The sequence below is a fragment of the Puma concolor genome, chromosome B4, assembly GCF_028749965.1.
Source record: "Puma concolor isolate L17-30 chromosome B4, mPumCon1.1.hap2, whole genome shotgun sequence".
In the NCBI taxonomy this organism is placed as follows: Eukaryota; Metazoa; Chordata; class Mammalia; order Carnivora; family Felidae; genus Puma; species Puma concolor.
The window spans coordinates 9,338,075-9,360,443 of NC_141673.1; the positions used below are offsets into that span (position 1 = coordinate 9,338,075).

A 22,369-nucleotide genomic window follows, 5' to 3' on the forward strand; every position below is an offset into this window, starting at 1 on the left:
GTACCAGGAGCCCATCGCTGAGAGAGCTGGCTAGGAGGGGAGACACCCCTCTGTTTCTTCAGCATTGAGAGAGGACTGGCACACAGGAGGTGCTTAGCAAGTGGAGAGGCAGAATACTGGCGTGATTAATCCAGCTCTGCTGTGTGTCCCAGTCATTTCAGTGCCCTAAACCTCACTTTCCTTATCTGTAAAATGGGAATAATCACCACCCACCATCACACTGATATCAGTGGAATCTGGACCCCACCCTCCTCTCCCTCCTCGCTCACTTCCGGTCTATCTGTAAAGCCACAGAAAGGGCCGTAGGGGAGGGGGTGGGGGCTTGCTAGGTGGTCCTCCTTCCCCAACCCCTCCCCCAGTAGACAGGGAAGCTGTGGGCCCCTGGAGCTAAAGAAGCTCAGATACAAGATTAGCCAGTCCGAGGCGGTGTCACCTTACAGCTCCGCAGTCCCTTCACCTGGGGCCGATTTGGCTCTGTGAACAATCGCTAGGTCTGTTATCCCTTTCAGCAGCTGCTGCCTGGCCCACAGGAGCCACATTCTTCCCTCCCCGGGTCATCTCACTCCTGGCCCTGGGTGCCCGAGGTGAGGAGTCCCCAACCCCTGCCGAGGGCCAAGCACCGGCCCTCGCCAAGGCTCCTGGCTGGCAGAGTGAGCTGGCTCAAAGCCTTTGGCTTCTTCATCTGCAGAATGGGCTGGAGGGTGGCCGCCAGATTACATGCCGGTCATCAGTAGAGGTATTCAATGCAGGCTCGGTTCCCTCCCCTCTCTATCACCTGCTGTCCAAAGTGCAGAGCCCTCCTGTCCCGCCCTCACCTACCCGCACTCCATCCCCCGCCCCTCATAAATGAGCCCTTCCCAAAAGCACCCTCAGGCAGCTCTCCCAAATGCTTGTAAGTTTCTCTGACCTTTCTCAGCCCTGCACCTTAGCGTGTATCAGTCTTCCTGCCCAGAAAGCCTTTCTGGCAAACCTACTCATCCTTGGGACCCAACCCAGGCGTGTCCTCCCCTCAGAGGCCACTCCGACTTCTGGTTCCCACAGGGCTCGCTCAAGCCCCATTTGGAGAGTTCCCACCTCAAGGTCTTTGCTGCTCCCGGACTTTGCCCGCAGGGACCTTCCCAGCCCATCTCTAAGTATACATTCCACCCATCTCAGACTCTAGGGCAAACCTCCTCTCCTCCCTTGCCAAAGTGCTTACGGAAAGCCCTGCAGGGAGGCCAGGATACCAGACAGGAAGTGCTCAGGATCCCAGCCTCCCTGCCTGGCCCCTTTGGCCCAACGATGAGATGGGGTTTGCTCTGGCGCCTAGCTCAGTGCTGGGAGACGGAGGGCTGTAAGGCCGAGGTCTCCTGATGCTCCAGGCTTGTCTGGGCCAGGTCCTGCGGGTCAAGTCCTCTCTGCCTCTGGGACCTGGGATAAGTCTCCTTCTCTCTGCAAGCCTCAGTTAAGTAGAGGGGATGGACTAGACAAGGGGCCAGGAATCTCCGAAAATTCCCAGGCGTGTGGCGTGTGTGTTTGTGAGCACGTGGGAGTGTACGTGCACACATAGAAACATCAGTGTCAGTATACGCATGCGTGGATGTGATTGTGTGCTTGCTTGTGGGAACGTGTGTGTGTTCACACACGCCCGTTTTTCTGGGAGAGGGTCTACGGTTACTGGATTCTCAAAGGGTCCAGGACCTGGGTGAGGGACTCCCGGGCTCTCCCCCACAATTCCTTGGTGCTCCTCCCTCCGAAGGGGCTCCTGTGGGCTCCGGAATTGCCCATCGGTCCTCCAGGGCCCTGGCCTGCGTCCTTGTCATAGCTTCCCCATGCCTGTTCCTCTCCCCGCGAAACAGTCAGCGTGACTCCGCAAAGCACAAGTCAGACCACTTCCCTCTGCTGCTCAAATCATGCTGTGGCTCCCATCTCTCCCAAAGTGAGGCCAGGGTGCTTCGGGGGTCACGAGTCCCCACCTGGTCTAGGCTGGAGCCTCCCTGGCCCCCTCCCTCCACAGTCCCCGAGCTCATCAACCTACTGTGCTGCCTGTTGCCTCCATCTGGACCTCTTTTCCCCCAGGGACCCATGGGGCCCCTCCTTTTCCAGTCTCTACCCAAATGCGGGCGCTCCCCAAGCACCCCAGTTAGGTGCAGCTCCCCCGTCCCTTCGCCTGACCCCCTTCCATCTCCATAGCACTTTTCTCCATCTAGCATACTAGGTAAATTCCTACGCTTCTTCTTTTGCTGGTTTCCCCCACCAAACATAACCCCCACCAGGGCAGGGCTCTGTCTGTCCTGCCCCCGCTGCTGTTGGCCCAGCACCTGGAGCAGCCCAGCCCAGTACGTAGTAGGTGCTCAGTAAATACTACTGCATAGGAAAGAAGCATCAGAGGCGTGAGGGCTGGTGGGAACCCAGAGAAAGAAGCACCAGCCTTCCAGCAGGGGAGGCCTTGAGACCGAAACAGCCCTTTTATTCGGGCCAGGGCCGCTGTGTGGTTGCAAACGGGTGTAACCCAAGATGCCCATCACCTTTGGTACTATGAGTGGCACACTTAACTGGGCCCTGGCAACCGCTCCTAGAAACTCAGGAACCTGCTCTGTCTCCAAGCCCTCTGCCTCCCCACCCCGCCCTCCCTCCCCCGACTCCAGAAGCCCCTGCGGGCCTCACGTGCTGGCTCCCCAAGTGAGGAAACTGACAGAGCCCACTCGATGGCCGAGAGGCAGAGCCGGGACCCGGACTCCAGAGCCAGGGCTTTTTTTTTTTTTTTTTTTAATTTTTTTTAACGTTTATTTATTTTTGAGACAGAGAGAGACAGAGCATGAGCAGGGGAGGGGCAGAGAGAGAGGGAGACACAGAATCTGAAACAGGCTCCAGGCTCTGAGCTGTCAGCACAGAGCCCGACGCGGGGCTCGAACTCACAGACCGCGAGATCATGACCTGAGCCAAAGTCAGACGCTTAACCGACGGAGCCACCCAGGCGCCCCAAGAGCCAGGGCTTTGACCACCAGGCGCCAGGTCTTCTCCCTCGCGGCGGCCAACCCCACAGAGAGAGTGGAAGGCGAGCATATGGTGTGGGGAGGTTATATCCACTCATTGATTGAGAGCCTACTGTATGCCGGGCTCTGGGCTCCAGGCTGCAGCAGAGGCAGAAGGGACTCAGACTCACCCCTGCCCCCAGGAGAACCCAGGCCAGTGGATGAGACAGAAATTCGGCAGAGAGGTGGCCACATGGTCCACCTGGGGGACTGGGAGAGTAGAGGAGGCATTGGCCAGACCTCGAAGGTTGGGGCAGATTTAGAAACCCAGCAAAAGAGGGGAAAGGGCATCCAGGCTGCGCACGGATGGGGAAGGGACTAGTTGTAGCTGGAAAGTATGCGGGGGGGGGGGGGGGCGTTGGAGTGAGCAATTCAGCCTAAGGACCCCCACAAGCTCCAAGGACACCACGGGTGTCCTTGAGGGATGGCTTGAGTCAGCAGGTGGGAGCCGAGCAGGTGACACCCACTGAAGCGCACGGCCAACCCGGGAGAGTGGCCTGCTGGCGTGAGCCTCAGGGGGCTGGGTCCCACGAGGTGGGGCCCCACAGAGGTGAGGCCCCAGCACAGCGACGCTGACTCACGGCCTGTCTGTCCGACGGCAGCTCTGGCTCCTGGGCCCCATCGGTGGGGTCCCGTCCTCACGGCTGCCGGGCAGAGTCCCTGCCCGCGGCCCCGCGGCCACATCTCCCAGGCCCAGATGGTGAGTGACCCTTGGAACAGCCGGTCTGAAGTCACTTGTCAGAGCCTGAAAGCCCCAGGCCCAGAGGCGATCCACGAGGCCGGTAGGTCTTGTCCTTTTGACGACCACGAATGGTAATAGCCCCTTGGTCAGGGTCCAGGCCGTCTGGCTGGAGCCAGGCTGATGGGTGGGGCTGGAAGAGGAGAGAAATTCACCCAGGAAATGTAGGTGACCTCAACTTCTGAGGCCGCTAGAACTGCCCAGATATGGCAGATTGAGCCTCACACCTGTTACCTGGGCGGGGCCCCAAGGGCACCTCCTCCGGCGCCCTGGCCCCGCGGAGTGACACGAGACACTCACTCTCCGTCACCGCAGCCCTTTATTGTGGGACAGCTTTGGCTCTGAGGAATCCCAGATGCCACCGCCTGGGGCCGGTCGGAGCAAAGCCAGTCCTTCAAAAATTCGGCCGAGAGTCGCTGGCCAAGAGTCACTTCTGCCCCCAGGTTCTTTAGCGACGCCTCCTGTGACAGGGTTTCCAGACCTTTCTGGGCCAGCCACTCTCCCTTCTGCCCCCGCCCTCCCCCAGACAGGGTCTGACTGGCACAGACACACAGAGGGCCTCTCACGTCCCCTGACCGGCCTGTTCCCTGGTTTACACAACCTGCTTTTGTGGTAGGGTTTCTGGCCACTTCTGTGCCCTTTCTGCGAGGTGGAAGACTCGGGTGTAGGTGCCCACAAAATTCGGGTTTAAAGAGACCTCAGCCACATTGTGGTGTAGGACTGCGGATTAGAACATGGAGGAAGAAGGCAGGGCTCGAGTTCGGCTACGGTTGCAGCTTTAGGCCATTTTCGTCTCTCTGTGCCTCAGTTTCTTTTGTAACATGGGAATAAGAACCATATCTACTGAGGAGGGCTGTTGTCGAGAATAGGTTAGTTTAGGCATGTCCAGTGCTTAGGCCACAGCGAGGGCCACCACTGCTACTGCTCGTAGGTGGTCCGTGCTCAGAATCTTCCCTCAGTGAATTCTTTCCTTCTGGAATCTTCTAGTTGGGAAGGCCATTGAGTTCCAGCCTGCTCCATTGCACCAGTGAGGAAACAGGGATCGGAGAGAGGCTGGGGCCTGCCCAGGGCCAAAAGAATCTAGCTGCTAGGATAAGACCCCATCACCATGGCCTTCGATCCATGGCAGTGCACGGGGCCCAAGGTCCTGAGGCCCAGACCACGTGCCTAGGCTCTGCACTGATGCTCGTCAGAGGGTCTGGGCCCTGCTCCCAGCCAGGACCAGAGCTGCAGAGGCTGGGGCCCCCACAACCTAAAGAGGCCCTGCCAGGGCTGGAGCTTATGCAGAGGAGACATCCTACTTCTGGTACCTTCTCTGGAGAGCAGAGCACCCCCCCTCAGCCCGGGACCAGGAACTTCAATGAATCCAGACTTTCTGGGGCCTACTGGCCCTACGCCTTCTGGCAGGGAAGCTGGTGGCCTGGGCGAGCTATGGAGAAAGCTGGGGAAGGAGTCAGGAGCCAGAGTTCTAGAAGAGTCCACACCCCTTGACTCATTAAGAGTCACTGGCACAATGAGGGGCTCGGCCCTGGGAATTCCTCAAAGGAGACTGGCACCTCCAAGGTCACAAAGCCAGTATCTAGAACTTGTCCCCCACAAGGCATGTCACCTGGGGAGAGGAGGAAGTAACTGAGGCTGGGGAAGGTGGAGGATAGGGGAGGCCATGCAGCAGGTCAAGGTGAGGCCTCGCTGAGCAGGGAGCCTCCTGCCCAAGGGTCTAACCATCCTATCTATGGCCGTAAGCCTGCAGGTGCAGACGTGTGCCCCACCCTGGCCCCCTCATCCCTTCTGCCCCAGGGTGGCCTGTCCTGACAGAGTGGGGTTGGGGAAGGTCAGAGCCCAGGGACTGAGTCCAAGGCTCAGTGTCCATGGGAGGGAACACCGCAGGCCAGGCTGTCTGGGTGCCCGCCAGGATTCCCGGCACGCCCCTCGGGAGCCACTGGACCACCTCTGCCAGCTCTTTACCGGGCCCTCCAGGCGCCCACCCGGGCTGCCAGCATTCACCTAGGGCTTGCGGTCACACCAGAGTCAAGAACCCTTGTGCACTGCCGGTGGGAAGGCAAAATATCACAGCCAGTGTGGAAAACAGTAAGGCAGCTCCTCAAAACTTTAAACATGGAATTTCCACATGGTTCAGCAATCCCACTTCTGGGTACAATACACCCCCAAATTGAAAGCTGGGTTTTTTTTGTTTTGTTTTGTTTTTTAAGGTTTATTCATTTATTTTGAGAGACAGCGCACATGAGCCCGGGAAGGGCAGAGAGAGAGGGAGAGAGAGAGAGAATCCCAAGCAGGCTCCTTGCGGCCAGCGCTGAGCCCGATGCGGGGCTTTGATCCCACGAACTGTGACATCATGACCTGAGCCGAAACCAAGAGTCCGTCACTTAACCGAAGGGGCCACCCAGGTGCCCCTGAAAGCAGGGTTTTGGAACAAATATTTATGCCCCGTGTTCATAGCATCAGTATCCACAATACCCAAAAGGCAGAAGCAGCCCAAGGGTCCACTGATGGATGAACTGTCCGTACATACTTGGGAATACCATTCAGCCTTAAAAAGAAAGGAAATACTGACGTGTGTTCCTACATGGGTGAACCTTGAAGACGTTATACAGGGTGAAATAAGCCAGTCACGAAAGGACCAAATGCTGTATGATTCATCCCACTTACATGAGGTCTCTGGCAGAGTCAAGTTCATAGAGACACAAAGAGTGGTGATTGCTGGGAGATGGGAGATGATTGTCGAACGGGCGTGGTTCCAGTTGGGGAAGACGAAGGGTCCTGGAGAGGGATGGCGGTGAAAGTCGCACCGTACGCGGTCAAGTTTCTGGTAGGCATATTTTACCATAATGATTAAAAAAAAAAAAAAGGAATTAGGAGGTGGGGAGCAGGCGCTGGGGGGTTGGATAGAGCATGGGCTCTGGAGTGATGATGAACCGTGTGACCTCAGGCAAGTTACTTGACCTTTCTGTGCCTTCGTGTCCTTAGCGGTAAAAGTGAAATGAACAACAGACACATGCACACACGCGTGCACGCGTGCGCGCACGCGCACACACCCTGGCCCTTGTTGTTGGCAGGATTATAGGAGCTCCTAGCTGCAAAGTGCTTAGAACGCGCCTGCACAGAGTGGTCACGGTTGCCCTTCTCTTTTCTCCTTTTTTTCAGATGAGGAAACTGAGGCACAGAGAGGTAAGTAAACCTTTCCAAGATCACACAGCTGAAGAGTGGCAGGACAAGGGTTGAACTCCAGAGCCTGGGCTGGGTGGCCACTGGGAAGTTCCTGAGGTCTTCGGAGGGCGGAGGGTGGGGAAGGATTTGCACGGTCTCCTCCCCACCAACGTTTTTTCAGAACTTGTGAGGCTGGCGTGGGAGGACCAGGGCAGGGCAGGGCAGGGCAGGTGGAGGGCAAGGGCCACAGCATTTGTTCCCTGCAAAGCAGAGGCAGGGTCCTTAGAGGGTTGTCACCAACAGGATGAGCAGGCCGGGCCTCATTCCTCACCAGGGCTCAGCCTCCTTACCCCTTGGGGGCTGGGAGCAGGGCAGCTGGGCCCAGGGAGGGAAAGACCCAGAAGTCTGAGGAGAGAGGCCTTCCTGTCCCACTGCGGAACGTCCTGGGCCCTCCCTCCTCCGCATTCCCATGGGTCACCACCAACACTCTCCCGCTCTTGTGACACAGGAGTCTGTCGGAAGGTAGTGGCCCGCTCTCAGGGCAGGATCCTTGGGCAGAAAAATGGCTGCCCGAAAGACCGCCAACAACTCCTCCCGTCGCTGTGGCTCGGCCACACAGTCCACGATCTCGCCTCCCCAGGGTCTGGGTGGCCTGTGCGTGACTCTGATCACCAGGATACTTGGAAGTGACTGAGAGGTTTCAGGCCTAGGCCTTAAGAGGCTTTACAGCATCCATTTTCTCCAACTTTGAAGCCAGAGGCCGTGTAAGGAAATAGGGTGACCCCATTAGAGAAAGGCTTACATGGAGGGAGGGGTCCTAGAAACCATGAAGGGAGGAGAGAGGCCCAGCCCGTCCCTGGTCGCTGAGCCACCCCCACTGCAGCCCCAGACACGTGAGGGAGGCTGGTCGGGCGCCCCATATGACGACGCACGCAGTAGGGATGAGGGGTCCCTGCCGAGCCCCGCCCAGACTGCAGGATCATGAGCAAACCCATACTGCTGGTTGCTCAGGGCCACGATGCCTGGGATGTGTTTGTTACACAGCATTAGATAACTGATACACTTCAAGTCATGAAGGCTTGTTTCTCAAGTCTCAGGATCACAGCAGCATGACAGACTGTTGCATCCACCCGACTCCTGAAACAATGCTGCGGCCACCAGTGACAGTCACAAGAAAGTTTATTGCCATGAGAGGCAAGGCCAACCAATCAGGACCGACACTCTTGACCAGAGAGCTGTCTCGAATAGCCGAGTTTTCAGAGCTGACCAAATCATCTTATCATCACCTGGGAACAGAACAAAGAAATAGTTCCCAGATGGGGGTGGACACAGTTCTGACTTGCCCTTGCCCCAATCCAATCAAACACTAATCCATTTGATTTTCCTTGAACTTTTGTTCCCTTGATTGATAGGACAAGGCTGCTATCTCTTAATCTACAGTGTTAAAACAAAGCTGTTATTTCTCAAGCCTATAGGTTAGCCCTACACTACAATTTAACCCTTACAAGACCAAGTTCAGGTCTCACTTCCACTGCCGATCTGGGCAAGTCACATCACCTCTCTGGGGCTTGGTTACCCCCCAAACAGCGATACCGACAGGCACCACCTGGCTTGGGGTGAGGGCGCAGAGCGAGTACATGTGGCGAAGGGAGCGCCGACCGGCCCGGAGGTTGTGCTTGAGAAGCGAGAGCCGGGTGTGGAGGCCCGGCCTCTCTGGCTCCCTGGGCCAGCAGCCCTGCCCCACAGAATGATGGCCTCCGTGGCTGGAACCGTGGCTGGTCCGACTGCTTTCCACGCCACCTGCTGAGGTGGATGGAGCGGGGGGGGGGGGGGGGGGGGGGACGGCAAAGTGGGTCATTTTTCTCCCCCATCTCAGGGAAGTCATCAGACTCCAGGAGTTTGGGTTTTTTGAGTTGAAAAGCGCTCCAGGACTGAATCAAGCAGACCCCTCCCCAACTGGCCCAAATTTCTAGGGAATGGAGACACCGAACTTCACGAGCACTGTGTCTACACATGAACGATATCATTGCTGAACCTCCAGCTGTCTAGTGAGGCAGATGCTTATGGCCCCAACTGACAGAATAGAAGGTTGAGGCCCAGAGACAAAGTGACTTCCCCATGATCACGGAGCTTGTGACTTACCCTGGACCTGGTGGCTGCACATATGTCCTCCTCCCCACCCCCCTCCACCTCGGTCCTTTCCTGCTCTGGGACAGCCACCGATGAGCGAGTGGCCACCAGCCAAGGCTAAGAGGCCAACTGCAGGGGTCACACAGGCCATCCACTGTCATACCTCTGCCAGTGCCACCAGACCCCCGCTGCCCACCTGTCCCCCACTGGGCTCACTGGGCCAGGTGTGGACAGGCTCAGGAAGTCCATAGAACCCAGGGTGAGTGGGAGCCCACCAGCCCAGAGCAGAGTGGCATCCAGCCCCCAGCTCTCCCCTTCTCACGGGGCACCTTCCCCTTCCCCCACTGGCCCATTTTTGGCTCTCCTGTTGGAGAAACTGCCAGAAAGTGGGGGGGGGGGGGCGGTGTGCAGTTACTCCCAAGGGACTGTGGGGCCAAATTTCTACACAGGAAGGGCTTGTGCAGGGTGGGGTGATCTTAAGGAAGGGATGTTTTGTTTGGTTTTGAAGTAAGCTCTATGCCCAGCATGGGGCTCGAACTCATGACCCCGTGATCAAGAGCCGCATGCTCTCCTGACTAAGCCAGCCAGGCGCCCCAGGAAGAAATGCATCTTAAGCTGCCCTCACAGCAAGCAAGTCTCTTGGGGCTGATGGAGACGGGGGTTACCCAGACCCCCTGAAGACCACCCTGGTGCCATTAAGACTGCTGTCCACAGATGCCTGTCCACAGTGGGGGGTCCCCATCAACCTGGCCTCGGCTTTGCCCTCCCTCTCCCCCACCCCTCCCTCCTTCCTGTTGGCCTGGACACACGCATTGCTCACTGCTTGACGTCTCCTGGAAGCCTTGTCCCCAAACGCTGGCCTTGCCTTTATCTTGTTGGTCATCTCCGCACAGGAAGGAGCCTGGGTGGGTGCCAGGGCTGCCTAAGTAGATTATGTCACTCACCCCAGGGCGGTGGGTGGTTCAAAGCAACTGGGTCCTCGGGCTAGCCCCCGGGGGGCCCGGTCCCCTAGCTATCTTTGTAACCAGACCCCAAAGAGGAAGCAGAGGCCCAGAGACGGGAGTGATGGGTTCACGCCACACAGTAAGGGGGATGGAGCTGAGCCCAGAATCCTGTCCAGCTGCACCCCGCCCCCCAAAGCTGCTTCCGGACCACATTCTCAGCAACTCACAGCAAATGGCTCCTCTGGAGCTTAACGAGGCATGTGAGGTGACCCCCACCACCCACCCCCTGTTTCCAGTGGCCACGGCTCCTCAGCCTCCAAGACTATCACCAACTGGAAAATACTCGTGCCCAGTAGAGGACGGTTTACCCACCGTGATCTGCTCTTCTACCCCCTTCGGAGGGACCACCTCTACTGTAGTGTGGAAACTGAGGCTCAGAGAGGTTTGGAACACCCAGAGCTGGCAAATATGGAGCCAGCCCTGAACTTCAGGTCTCCTGCTTTCCCGCCGTTTCCTCTGGCACCCAACTCAGAGCAGGGAGTGTCTGCGAGCCACGAAGCCAGCCTCGTCTGTCCCCTCCGCCTCCAGCCGGAAGGTCACATTGATGAGGAGTGTGGGGAAAGCTGAGGGCAAAGTAGAGCTAACGCCAGCGACCCCACCCCCACCCCACCCCCAGGGTGGGACATGTGTGGTATTCCTCGGACACTCCCGGCTACCCAAGAACAAAGGAAAGGGGTTAAAGTGCTTGCCATGGTGATGTGGGAAACTGAGGCAAATGAAAAATGAAATTATGTCAACTGCCCCAGGACCTATGCTGGCAATCCTACTCCAAGCCTATGGCCCCCGATAAGCATCTGAAGGCTCTCATGACTGAGGTGTTATTAAACAGTTAACAGCTAACCCCCCAAGGTCCTGGAAACCTTGCTCCCAAAATACCTTAGAGACACTCTATCCCTGAGCCCCTCCCAACCCGAGGGTGTGTAATGAGTTCCCATCACGACCCCAGGGCAGCTCTTCCAGCCCACGGGTCCTGTCCTCGTGCTTTAATAAAACGACCTTCGTGCACCAAAGGCGTCTTCAAGAATTCTTTCTTGGCCGGCGGCTCCAGACCACCCCACCATCACCCCAAACCTTCATCATATGCCGCCCAGTTTGTCGGACTAGAGTCTTTTCATCTGGACTCTGAGCTTCGGTGCACATTTGGTGAGTATACCTTCTCTTTTCTTCCTTTCCTCTCATTTCAGGGGCCTTTTGAGGAGGGTGGTCCTATTGGGTCACTTTCATGTCGATTGCTCAGGCTGCAATCCTCTAGCCCGTGGCAACTCTTCCGGGAGGAGAAATCCTGCCTTTTGGCTGCAAGTTAGTACCCTGGCCGGGATGGTAATAAGACCCAGAAACCTGATGCCCTCTCTTTATTCCTGTCCGTCTTCAAAGTTGTCTGTCTCGGGCACGGGACAGCCACCTCAGCCACCAGGACGCCTGCCAATCTTAAGACTCCCACGTGAGGTTTCCTCCTCACTGATATAACGTGATCCCCTCGTCCCTGGTCTAGCCGCTTCTGGCAGGGAGAACTCCACTGAGAGCTGGTGGAAACCAGTACCTGATTGAATTAAGACCCAACCAGGGACTATTTCCTAGGGAAGTTGTCTATAAAGCGTCATCATGGAGGCAGCTGAGCTCCTAGAAGGAGGTCACTCTCTGCTGGTTTCAAGGACTTGGCAATGGGCTGGAGGCAGTAAGGGAATTTAATTTTTCATTTGCCTGAGTTTCCCACAACACCATGGCAAGCACTTAAACCCTTTTCCTTTGTTCTTGGGTAGCCGGGAGAGTCCGAGGAATATCACACATATCCCACATATCCATATGTGTTGGAATGTCACTTAGATTATGATGGATTTCTGTCTTTACCGCTTTCTGTCAATGTCCTCTGCTCACTACTACTTAAAATTGGGTAATTCCCCCTTGTAAAACTTTTCTAGTGTTTTCCATGGGTTAAAAATGACAGGGTGTTCAAGCAACTAAGGCATGGCCTCTGCGGCATGCTCTTCAAAGACTAGGTAATCAGGGCATGACCATCAGGGAATGTTCTTCAAGGCACAGCCTTTTAGGGCATGGCTTTCAAGGTATTTTGGTCCATACGCCAGGCACCCATCTGTAGTCCAGAATGCAATGGGGAAGTGGGGGGACACTAACATCCTTCATTCAGGAGCCCTTAGTCGGCTGGTTGGTGGTCATAGCAATTTCTTTCGAGGGACACCTGGGTCGCTTTGACACCAGGAACCTCTGACATATCCTGCTCATAGGACACCACCCACGTCGGAGGGGATTCTTAGGGGTAACGGACTTTCTCTCTCTCCTTTTCTCTCTAGGAGCATGGGAGCTTCTCTTCGGTCCCTGAGAGATGCCTTTTTAACCCACTGGAAACAATCTGGCTTGCAATATGTAGCAAGGATTGATTTCCTGTAACCCTGAGTGGCCTTAGTAAACGGAAAATGTATGGAGGTACCCTAGGGCCAGGCCTTCACGGCTACCTGGCTCCAATGGCCTCTTGCAGATTGTGTTTGGTCAGTAACCAGGCCAGTAAACTCCCTCCTGATATATTGGATGGTTAATTGTCTAAATAGGCCTCCTCTTAATAGAACCCAGGTCGCTGGAGGAAACACAGACCATCCCTGACAAAGGGGACGCTAACTCTCTCTCTCTGTTCCTCTGCCTAATAGATGTGAGGGCTTCTCCCTCATTCAGTTCCCGGGTTACCAGCTATAATTGGAGCCAACTGTGGCTAGTCCACCTTGGGATGGGGACTTTAAGGAATATTCCCAAGCAGCTGCTGAAGCTCCATTTGTTTTGGGGAAATTCCTGGTCTTTTCTGGCCTGATGTGGACTCTATATTTCCACTTTGGTGGAATAAACATGGCGTCTGCTCCTCTGTCGGAGCTCAGGTTTTGAATCGGGTTTTCCTTCTCTGCTTCTGCTGGCACCTTGCCTTTCCTTCCCTCCCGTCCCCCTCCAGTTTCTGCACCAACTTGGGTGTGGTCTACATAACTGGTTCCTATCTATACCATCCTCAATGCCTCAGGCACCATTGGCTCCCCCTCCCACCCTCGAGGTCAAGGAGCAAAGAGCACCCCCTTGGACCAACCACTTCAGATACCCCCACTGGTGTCCCAGGTGAAAACTGACAATGGGGATAAATTGATTGACTTTTAAGTGGACGCAGGGGAAACATTTTCGGTGTTTAAACTAATTTCAGTTTGGGGCGCCTGGGTGGCTCAGTCGGTTAAGCGTCCGACTTCGGCTCAGGTCATGATCTCACGGTCCGTGAGTTCGAGCCCTGCATCGGGCTCTGTGCTGATGGCTCAGAGCCTGGAGCCTGTTTCGGATTCTGTGTCTCCCTCTCTCTCTGCCCCTCCCCTATTCACGCTCTGTCTCTCTCTCTGTCTCAAAAATAAATAAACATCAAAAAAAAAAAATTTAAACTAATTTCAGTTTGTTGGACCTGGTCTTTAAAGTTATCAGCATTAAATATGAAACTTTCATTCTACCAAGGTTGACTAAAGGTCAGATAAGGTCATGTTATCTCTGTTGCAATTTGTTAGCAAAAAGATGACTTAAAATGATAGTTAATTTTGTCTGTCTCAAAGTTGTCATGGGCGATTGTTAAGATAGCTTTCAAAGTCTTTGGTAACCTGAAACTTTAAAGTTTTGGTTGCATGACAAATCAGATTAAATTCATTGGACATCTAGGTCTTTTCCAGATAGGATGGAGTGCTAAAGCTTTGATTACCGAACGTAGGTTTGTGCTTATTGCAGAGAAACTAAGGCTATTTGGGTCTATCGGAAAACATGCTTTGTGCTTAATGGGCTCATGAATTTACCATCTAAAAAATTCTGGTGTAAACACCTCTCGATTACTGACTCCTCAATTGGAGACTAAGGTTTCCTAAGAGTTAAAATTCTGCTAAGTGTACTTAAGACGGATGGAAATAAGGAAAGCAACCCTGTCTGTAGGAAAGTGGGAGATATGTAAGAAAGATATAAGGAATGGAAACACATTTTTTGTTGAGGGTAAAAGAAAGTAATTCCGTCCTAAACGAGACTGGTTGTTGGAGAGAAATGGCTTTGGGACAAAGTTTGAAGGCAAAGGAAAGTTGTAGAAGGTTCGTGAAGGGAAATCTTCGGAAAGGAATTGTGCTCAGGATAGACTAAGGTTGAGATGAATGGAATTTTAAAAGTACACTGGTATAAGGTTGAAATTCTGCTTTTCTCTCTGTTCAGAAGACAAAGTTTTCTTGGACTGTTGATCTGCTCTTGATAAGAAAATGTAAATAAAGGCTTTTTTTTCTCTTTGGTCGGCCGGAGATAACCAAAGCTTTAGGTTTCTTCTTTATCAGGTCTTTGATTACTTAGTTAAAACTTCTCAATGTTAAAGGAGCTAGGTTTTGCTAACAACGATATGATGCTATCCATTCGCCTTCAGGATCTTTCATTGGCACTTTGGTTGAATAAACAAAGTTTTAAGACTTGTAATGATCTGTAATCCTATTTTGGACGTGCTTTATGGGTTCCTAAAGTTTTAACAAACTTCCCAGGATTTAAACGGTAAATTAAGTCTTTTGACCAATTAGGCCCTTTTATTTGGGATGCTAAGTTACTTGGAAACCACTGTCATACAATGGTAAACCTTAGGTTGTATTGCACAAGTAAATGTTGTAACTGCCCAAATATATATGCAATTCCTAAAGTTTTAATGTTTCGGTATAAGGTCATCACTTCATATTCTGATTACTTGAAGTGTTATGTGTCACAGAAATAACTGAATTTCTTTGTCAATTGCATCATAATGAACTCTCATCAGATCTTTAACAATGTCCGTTTCTGAGATTTGGTCATTTATAATTGTTCTTATTCTCTCACAAAACGTGTTTCTCCTTCAAGGAGATTTATAAAAAGAACTTTTGGGACAAATACAGGTATTTGACATCTTTCAATAAATTTTTTTTTTAACGTTTATTTATTTTTGAGACAGAGAGAGACAGAGCATGAACGGGGGAGGGTCAGAGAGAGGGAGACACAGAATCCGAAACAGGCTCCAGGCTCTGAGCTGTCAGCACAGAGCCCGACACGGGGCTCGAACCCACGGACCGCGAGATCGTGACCTGAGCCGAAGTCGGCCGCCTAACCGACTGAGCCACCCAGGCGCCCCAGACATCTTTAAGATTAATACCAAAATGGGTAAGAATTTCTGGAACTAAAAAGCTGCATTCACACTGAACAAGAATTCGGAACATGGGACTCAATGAACTGAGGAAGATTATAGTCTTGTGACTCTTGTTGGAAATAATGGCTGGTTCTCTGTTTCCTCTTCCAGATTAAGGAAACTTTCTCTTAACAATATCTGTGATATACAGAAATGTCATCAAGTACTCAGTTGTAAACTGAAGCATTTATCTTTTCTCTCTCCCCAAACCCTCTGAAATGCAAAAGCTCTCCAGTGAATATCCTTTCCTTCACAGCAATTACAATTGTTTGCATAAGTTCAATGAGAATCTGTTCATCTTGTCACAGGTCACCATTGGAAATACTGGTTATTTTACCAAGGCTTTGACTGGAATGTCCTATTTGAGATTAACATGCATAGACTCAGATATGACCAGACAGCTTTAAGGAACTAAGGTTGGCTTTATGAAACACGGAGCCATAAAGTCCCTTGGAGATGTTGGCCGGATACCTTGCTTACAGAGTTCCCAGCACCCTCCCCAGGTGAGCAAAGAAGGTCACTTCCTGGCAGGTGCAGGGACCTCAGGGTATCTTGGAGACCTCGTGAAGAGGAATTCATCCAATTCCACGGGTACTGCAGGCCTTGTCTGATGGCAAGTGCTTGGCTTGGCTTCTGGCCTGGAGAGGCTACAAAAGTTCAGTCTGGAGATTCCTTATAAAGGGTTCCAGCAAAGCAAACTTTAAAAGATCCTCATGAGCAATCGTTATTCTTGCTGAGTTTATGTAAATACTTAGGCCAGGTTTGTTAAGACTGGACTTGTTCTACAAATGCATGGGTGTCGACTTGGCTATCTCTGGAAAGGGGGGTTTTTAGAGAGAAAAACTACGTTTCAACAACGCACCGTTATGGATGTTAAATTCTAGTTCTGATCATCTTGAAATGTTTGTTGTTTGCCTAGACTAGACAGCTTGAGGTAAACTTCAGAAAAATTGTCACAATATGTCACGTATAGACCATCTTCTGTGCTGCTTGTTGTTCTGTGGGGATAATAATATGACCCCATGGGCATATGATTATTTAAACAACCGGAAAATGGGATGGATTCCCCCAATACTTGTATCCAAAGACTTTTCTCACTGGAGACCTTTCGATAGATGAAGACTATCGTCTTTATTACTCACTTGAGGCCTGGTTAATTCATAAATCTCTAATCATGCAAACCATACCCTCCCTAAACCTGACCTGACAGTTACTAGAAACCCACCCCATATAAACCCAGGAGATCTGGTTTATTCAAAAGATGGAAAGTCTAAGACAACAGGGGACTTAACTCCAAAATAAAAGGGCCCCTACTGGGCCGAATTAGGCAGTAAAGTGAGAGGGCCATTCTTCGTGGGCTCTTGTACCTAAAATAAAACCTGCAGCCCCCTTCCAGGAAATCAATTAGCAACCTTACGTGCCTTCTTTTTCCCGGGAATCTGTGCGAGCCCTCAAACTTCCCTTAGGATGGTTGTACCTTTCTTTTTCATTCTCCTTTCCCAATTTCTACTGATAATTCCTTCTTACAATGGGCTGTCCCACAGGGTCACAGCAGACCTTTGAGTTACAGGCCAGAAAGACCAATCTGATTCCTGCTGCCTGTTCCCACTCTCATCCGAGGATGCTTCAAGCCTGACATCTAAAAATCTCACTTGGGGCGCCTGGGTGGCGCAGTCGGTTAAGCGTCCGACTTCAGCCAGGTCACGATCTCGCGGTCCGTGAGTTCGAGCCCCGCGTCGGGCTCTGGGCTGATGGCTCAGAGCCTGGAGCCTGTTTCCGATTCTGTGTCTCCCTCTCTCTCTGCCCCTCCCCCGTTCATGCTCTGTCTCTCTCTGTCCCCAAAAAATAAATAAACGTTGAAAAAAAAATTATAAAAAAAAAAAAAAATCTCACTGGCAGCCCTGGGAGACACGGGGTTTGTAGTCTGCTGTAACCATTAGCCCGTATGTTTCTTGTTTCTGTAAAAGTACCTCTTATTCATTACCTGATTGCTTACTGAACAAAACAGAGTCTATAGGATGGTTAAACACCACTTGTCAGATGGTTAAGGCCTTAAACGACTCTCAAAATAGCATTATGTTATCAAATACTAGAAGTAACTCGAATGCGGGAAACAGTTCTACAAAATAGAATGGCATTACACATTTTAGCTGCTGCACGAGGTGGAACTTATATTCTCCTAAAAACAAAATGCTGGGGCGCCGGGGTGGCTCAGTCAGTTAAGTATCCGACTCTCGGTTTCGGCTCAGGTCATGACCATGACCTCAGGGTTTCGTGAGTTCCAGTAGCACATCCAGCTCTGTGCTGACGGTGCGGAACCCGCTTGGGATTCTCTCTCTCTCTGCCCCTCCCCTACTCATGCTGTCCCTGTCCCTCTAAAAATGAATAAACAAACTTAAAAAATTTAAAAACAAAACAAACACCCCCCCCAACGCTGCATATACATTCCAGATTACCGCAAAAATATTTCTGGATTTCTAATTGACATAAATACTCAAATTGGCGCATTACACAATCCCTCTTTCTCCTTGAATGATTGGTTAAACATCTAGATTGGAGGACTTTTGTCAGCTACCGAAGGACTTTCCTTTGGGCTAATCTTTCTAGTTATTCTAATTATGTTTTGCTGTTTTCTCCCATGTCTCTCTGCCTGGTCCCAAGACCCCATCACTGCAATGACTTCAAGCCAACAGATGATCCTTTCTACTCAAGGAGGTGCACACACGTTGCCCACGTTGGATTCAGCTGCCTCTATGTTTTTGTCACTCCTCGGTATGTTCCCCGACTGACCAATATTGACTTATAGGTAGGGACGTCTCTGAGGCCCTCCACCTTCAGCCACCTTAAAGATTTAAGGGTCGAAACTGTTCAGGGGGGATATGATGAGGGAGCATGGGGCAAGCTGAGGGCAAAGTGCAGCTAACAGCAACCCCCCGCCCCCCAGGTGGGATGTGTGTGATATTCCTCGGACACTCAAGAGCAAAGGAAAGGGGTTAAAGTGCTTGCCATGGTGATGTGGGAAACTGAGGCAAATAATATGAAATTCCCTTACTGCCTCCAGCCCATTGCCAGGTCCTTGAAACCGGCAGAGTGACCACCCTCTAGGGGCTCAGCTGCCTCCGTGATGACACTTTGCTAGGGGGCAAAAGAGAACCTTGACTTAACATTGTCCCAACCTCCAGGATCCTGTAAATCTACTTCCTTTAAGTCAACTGCCCCAGGACCTATGCTGGCAATCCTACTCCAAGCTTATGGCCCCTGATATGCATCTGAAGGCTCTCACGACTGAGGTGTTATTAAACAGTTAACAGCTAACCCCTCAAGGTCCTGGAAACCTTGCTCCCAAAATACCTTAGAGACACTCTATCCCTGACCCCCTCCCAACCCGAGGATGTGTAATGAGTTCCCATCACGACCCCAGGGCAGCTCTTCCAGCCCACGGGTCCTGTCCTCGTGCTTTAATACAATGACCTTTGTGCACCCAAGGCGTCTTCAAGAATTCTTTCTTGGCCGGCAGCTCCGGACTACCCCACCATCACCCCAAAACTTCGTCAACATGGCAGACCCCAAAGGGGTCTGTCACCTGGTCTCCTGGCCAGAGCAGGGCACAGGCCAGGCCTCTTACCTTTGTGTTTGTAAGCAACTATGAGATTCTGGGTCTCCCGCTCTGGAACCAGCATAAGGGCTGCTTCTAAATGGGACCAGGATGACATTGACTTCTCCCGCCCTGGGCTGCCCCGTTCCAGCCGCCCAGGGGGATTCTGGGCCTCGCCGATCTCTGCAGTGTTCTCTCCCATCACTTTGAGCCCGTCCTACAGGAAGAGAAGCGGCAGCTCAGAACTGGACCATGTCCTGCCTGAGATCTCACAGCCACACCTTGTCGTGTGATGGCCAAGTGGGGACAGAGGCCTGGGCACGTGCCTCAGGAGCACATCCCCAAGCTTTGTGGCCTTGGGCAAGCTGCCGGACCTTGGGCAAGCTGCCCGACCTGGGCGCTCCCTTTTCCTGAGGCCACACTGAACATGGCTTTCCTTTCACTGGGGCTGCGGGGTGGCCAGGGTACGAAGCTCACAGCAGGCCCGACCAGCCAGGCAGCCTTCCCCAGAGGGCCTGGATCCTGGACTTACCTGAGGGCCCAGAGGTGTCATGAGGACCCCTCCTGGCGATTTCTTTTGTTTTCCTCCTGGCCCTTGCCGCTTGCCATCACTTGATACACTCACCATTTCCTTGTTTATTGTCTTTCTCCCCACTGGGCAGGGCCAAAGCTTTGTTCCTCATCTGTGGGATCCTAATCAGGCACGCAATGCTATTTACTAAGTGAATGAGTGGCTGTGGGGGAGGGCAGCCTGAGGCCAGTCAGAGGTGTGGTGATACCGGGAGAGGTGATGGTGGCCCGGCCAGGGGATGTGGGGCTGGAGGAGGAACTGATACTGTCCCGGGTGGGTGGGTGCCGGGGAGGAGGAGGGTGACGGGGGCGACCGCTCAGTGGGGTGTTTGATGGGGAAGGCTGGCCCCTTGGCAGACCACCCCCGACAGCTGGGCTCAGGCTGGGTCCCAGGCGTGACATCACCGCTGGGCAGAGCTGGCGCCTTGTCTCATCCCCCTCAACATCCTCTGGGCGAGGGTTTGGTGCTTAGCCCTGAGGTAAGCCCGTCCGCACCCCATCTTCCACTCTTCAAACTCCATACCCTCGACCCCCTCCTCCTGGAAGCCTTCCCTGATTCTCCTGCTCCTCACCTCCTCCTGCCCACGAATTCCTCCTTCCTCTATGCCTGCACCACTCACTCAGGAAACTGTTCTGAGACTGGCCCCGGGTGCTGGCGCCATGGGGGTGCAGAGATGACCGTGGCTCAAGGGACACAAACCTAGAAAGCAAATCACAGCCTGACTTCAAACCCAGGCAACGCATGAACGCTCTTTTAAAGAAAGTAGTTCTCGTGGATCCTGGAGTGGTCCTCCATCATTTTTATTACAGTGTTTCTTTTTGCTTTTTAATGTTTTTATTTATTTTCGAGACCGAGAGAGACAGAGCATGGGTGGGGGAGGGGCAGAGAGAGAGCCCTCATTCGACTTTCTGTCTCTATGAACTTGGCTACTCCCGCTCCAGGTGCTGCATATGAGCGAACCCTACCGTATTTGTCCTTTGGTGATGGGCTTACATCACTTGCTATAATGTCCTCAAGGTTCATGCACGTTGTAGCAGGAGTCAGAATTTCCTTGCTTTTTTTTTTTTTTTTTTTTTTTTATCCCCCAAGGAAACTCTACCCCCACCATGGGGCTCAAACCCACGACTCTGACTCCAAGATCAAGAGTCGCATGCTCCCCTGACTGAGACAGTCAGGCGCCCCAGAATTTCCTTCCTTTTTAAGGCTGAATAGTACCCTATTGTACGTACACACCACGTTTTGCTTTTCCATTCATTCATTCATTCATTCATTCATCCACGGGCCTCAGAGGCTGTTTTCACCTTTTCGCTATTGTGAATAACGCTGCTTTGTGCACGAGTATCTGCTCTAGTTCTCGTTCTCGCTTGTGTTGGGTGTGTACCCAGGTACGGAATTGCTGTGACTGTATGTTTAACTTGGGGCTTATTTCTAAGGCGATTGTTCAGATGCATCCTAAATAGGATTAGAGCCGATTTATTTTTTAATTCATAGATTCAACACCCACTAAATTTGAACCGCTCATACTTTGCAAGATTATGTCCTGAGACTCCAGTGACACGCCCAACAGCTGCACCATCCAGTGGGGCTGAGCTTGAGCCATGAGTGGCTATGGAGTTCTGGAACGTGGCTGACTGCACTTAGATGTTCTGTGTGCTGAAATACACCTGTATTTCTTTCTTCTTTCTTTTCTTTTCTTTCCTTTTCTTTCTTTTCTTTCCTTCTTTCTCTTTTTCTTTCTTTCTTTCTTTCTGGAACATGGCTGACTGCACTTAGATGTTCTGTGTGCTGAAATACACCTGTATTTCTTTCTTCTTTCTTTTCTTTTCTTTCCTTTTCTTTTCTTTCCTTCTTTCTTTCTTTCTCTTTCTTTCTGGAACGTGGCTGACTGCACTTAGATGTTCTGTGTGCTGAAATACACCTGTATTTCTTTCTTCTTTCTTTTCTTTTCTTTCCTTTTCTTTTCTTTCCTTCTTTCTTTCTCTTTCTCTTTCTTTCTGGAACGTGGCTGACTGCACTTAGATGTTCTGTGTGCTGAAATACACCTGTATTTCTTTCTTCTTTCTTTTCTTTTCTTTTCTTTCCTTTTCTTTTCTTTCTTCTTTCTTTCTTTCTTTCTTTCTTTCTTTCTTTCTTTCTTTCTGGAACGTGGCTGACTGCATTTAGATGTTCTGTGTGCTGAAATACACCTGCATTTCTTTCTTCTTTCTTTCTTTTTCTTTCTTTCGCTCTGGAACGCGGCTGACTGCATTTTATATGTCCTGTGTGCTGAAATACACCTATATTTCTTTCTTCTTTCTTTCTTTCTTTCCTTTCTTTTTTAAAATTTATTTTGTGAGCGAAAAAACGCATGTGAGCAGGGGAGGAGAGAGAGAATCCAAGCAGACTCCGCACTGACAGTGTGGAGTCCAATGTGGGGCTCAAACTCACGAACCGAGATCATGACCTGAGCCAAGATCAGGAGTTGGATGCTTAACCGACTGAGCCACCCAGGCGCCGCAAAATACACCTGTATTTCAAAGACTTAATACGGAGGAGAGATCTTATTAGTAACATTTATGTTGAGTACACGTCAAAATGATAACGTTTGGGCTGTCCTGGGTTCAAGAAACTATAGCATTAAAACAACATTTGTTTCGTTTCAGTTTTTAAAATGTGAGCCCCTGGAGAATCCAACATGGCATGTCTGACTTGCATTGTCTTCCTGCTGGATGCTTAACCTACCAGATTAATCCAGGTGCTTTCCCAGCCTAGAGGAGCCGCCTAGAGCTCAGAAGACTTGGCTGGTCCTCTTATTTATTTTTAATTGAGGTGAAGTTCACATAGTATACAATTAACCATTTTATTTTATTTTACTTTTTAATGTTTATTTATTTTTGGGAGAGAGAGAGAGAGTGTGTGAACGGGGAAGGGGCAGAGAGAAAGGGAGACCCAGAATCCGAAGCAAGCTCCAG

At 51.8% G+C, this 22,369-nt stretch overlaps 1 protein-coding gene across 3 annotated transcripts in view; it reads right to left on the reverse strand.

Annotated features, from left to right (window-relative positions):
- The window catches only part of MGAT3 (beta-1,4-mannosyl-glycoprotein 4-beta-N-acetylglucosaminyltransferase), a 57,286-nt gene extending 36,070 nt beyond the window's left edge, over positions 1-21,216 (reverse strand). The window contains exons 1-3 of one of the 3 annotated variants that reach the window (XR_015253292.1): positions 19,380-21,216; positions 18,878-19,064; positions 4,506-8,204 (exon numbers count right to left, since the gene is read on the reverse strand). The gene's annotated coding sequence lies outside the window, so the exon portion shown is untranslated. Of the gene's footprint in view, positions 1-4,505; positions 8,205-18,877; positions 19,065-19,379 lie in introns of those variants that run through there. The other 2 variants (XR_015253293.1, XM_086712224.1) reach the window with 2 other exon arrangements.
- Between the last annotated feature and the right edge of the window lie 1,153 nt (positions 21,217-22,369).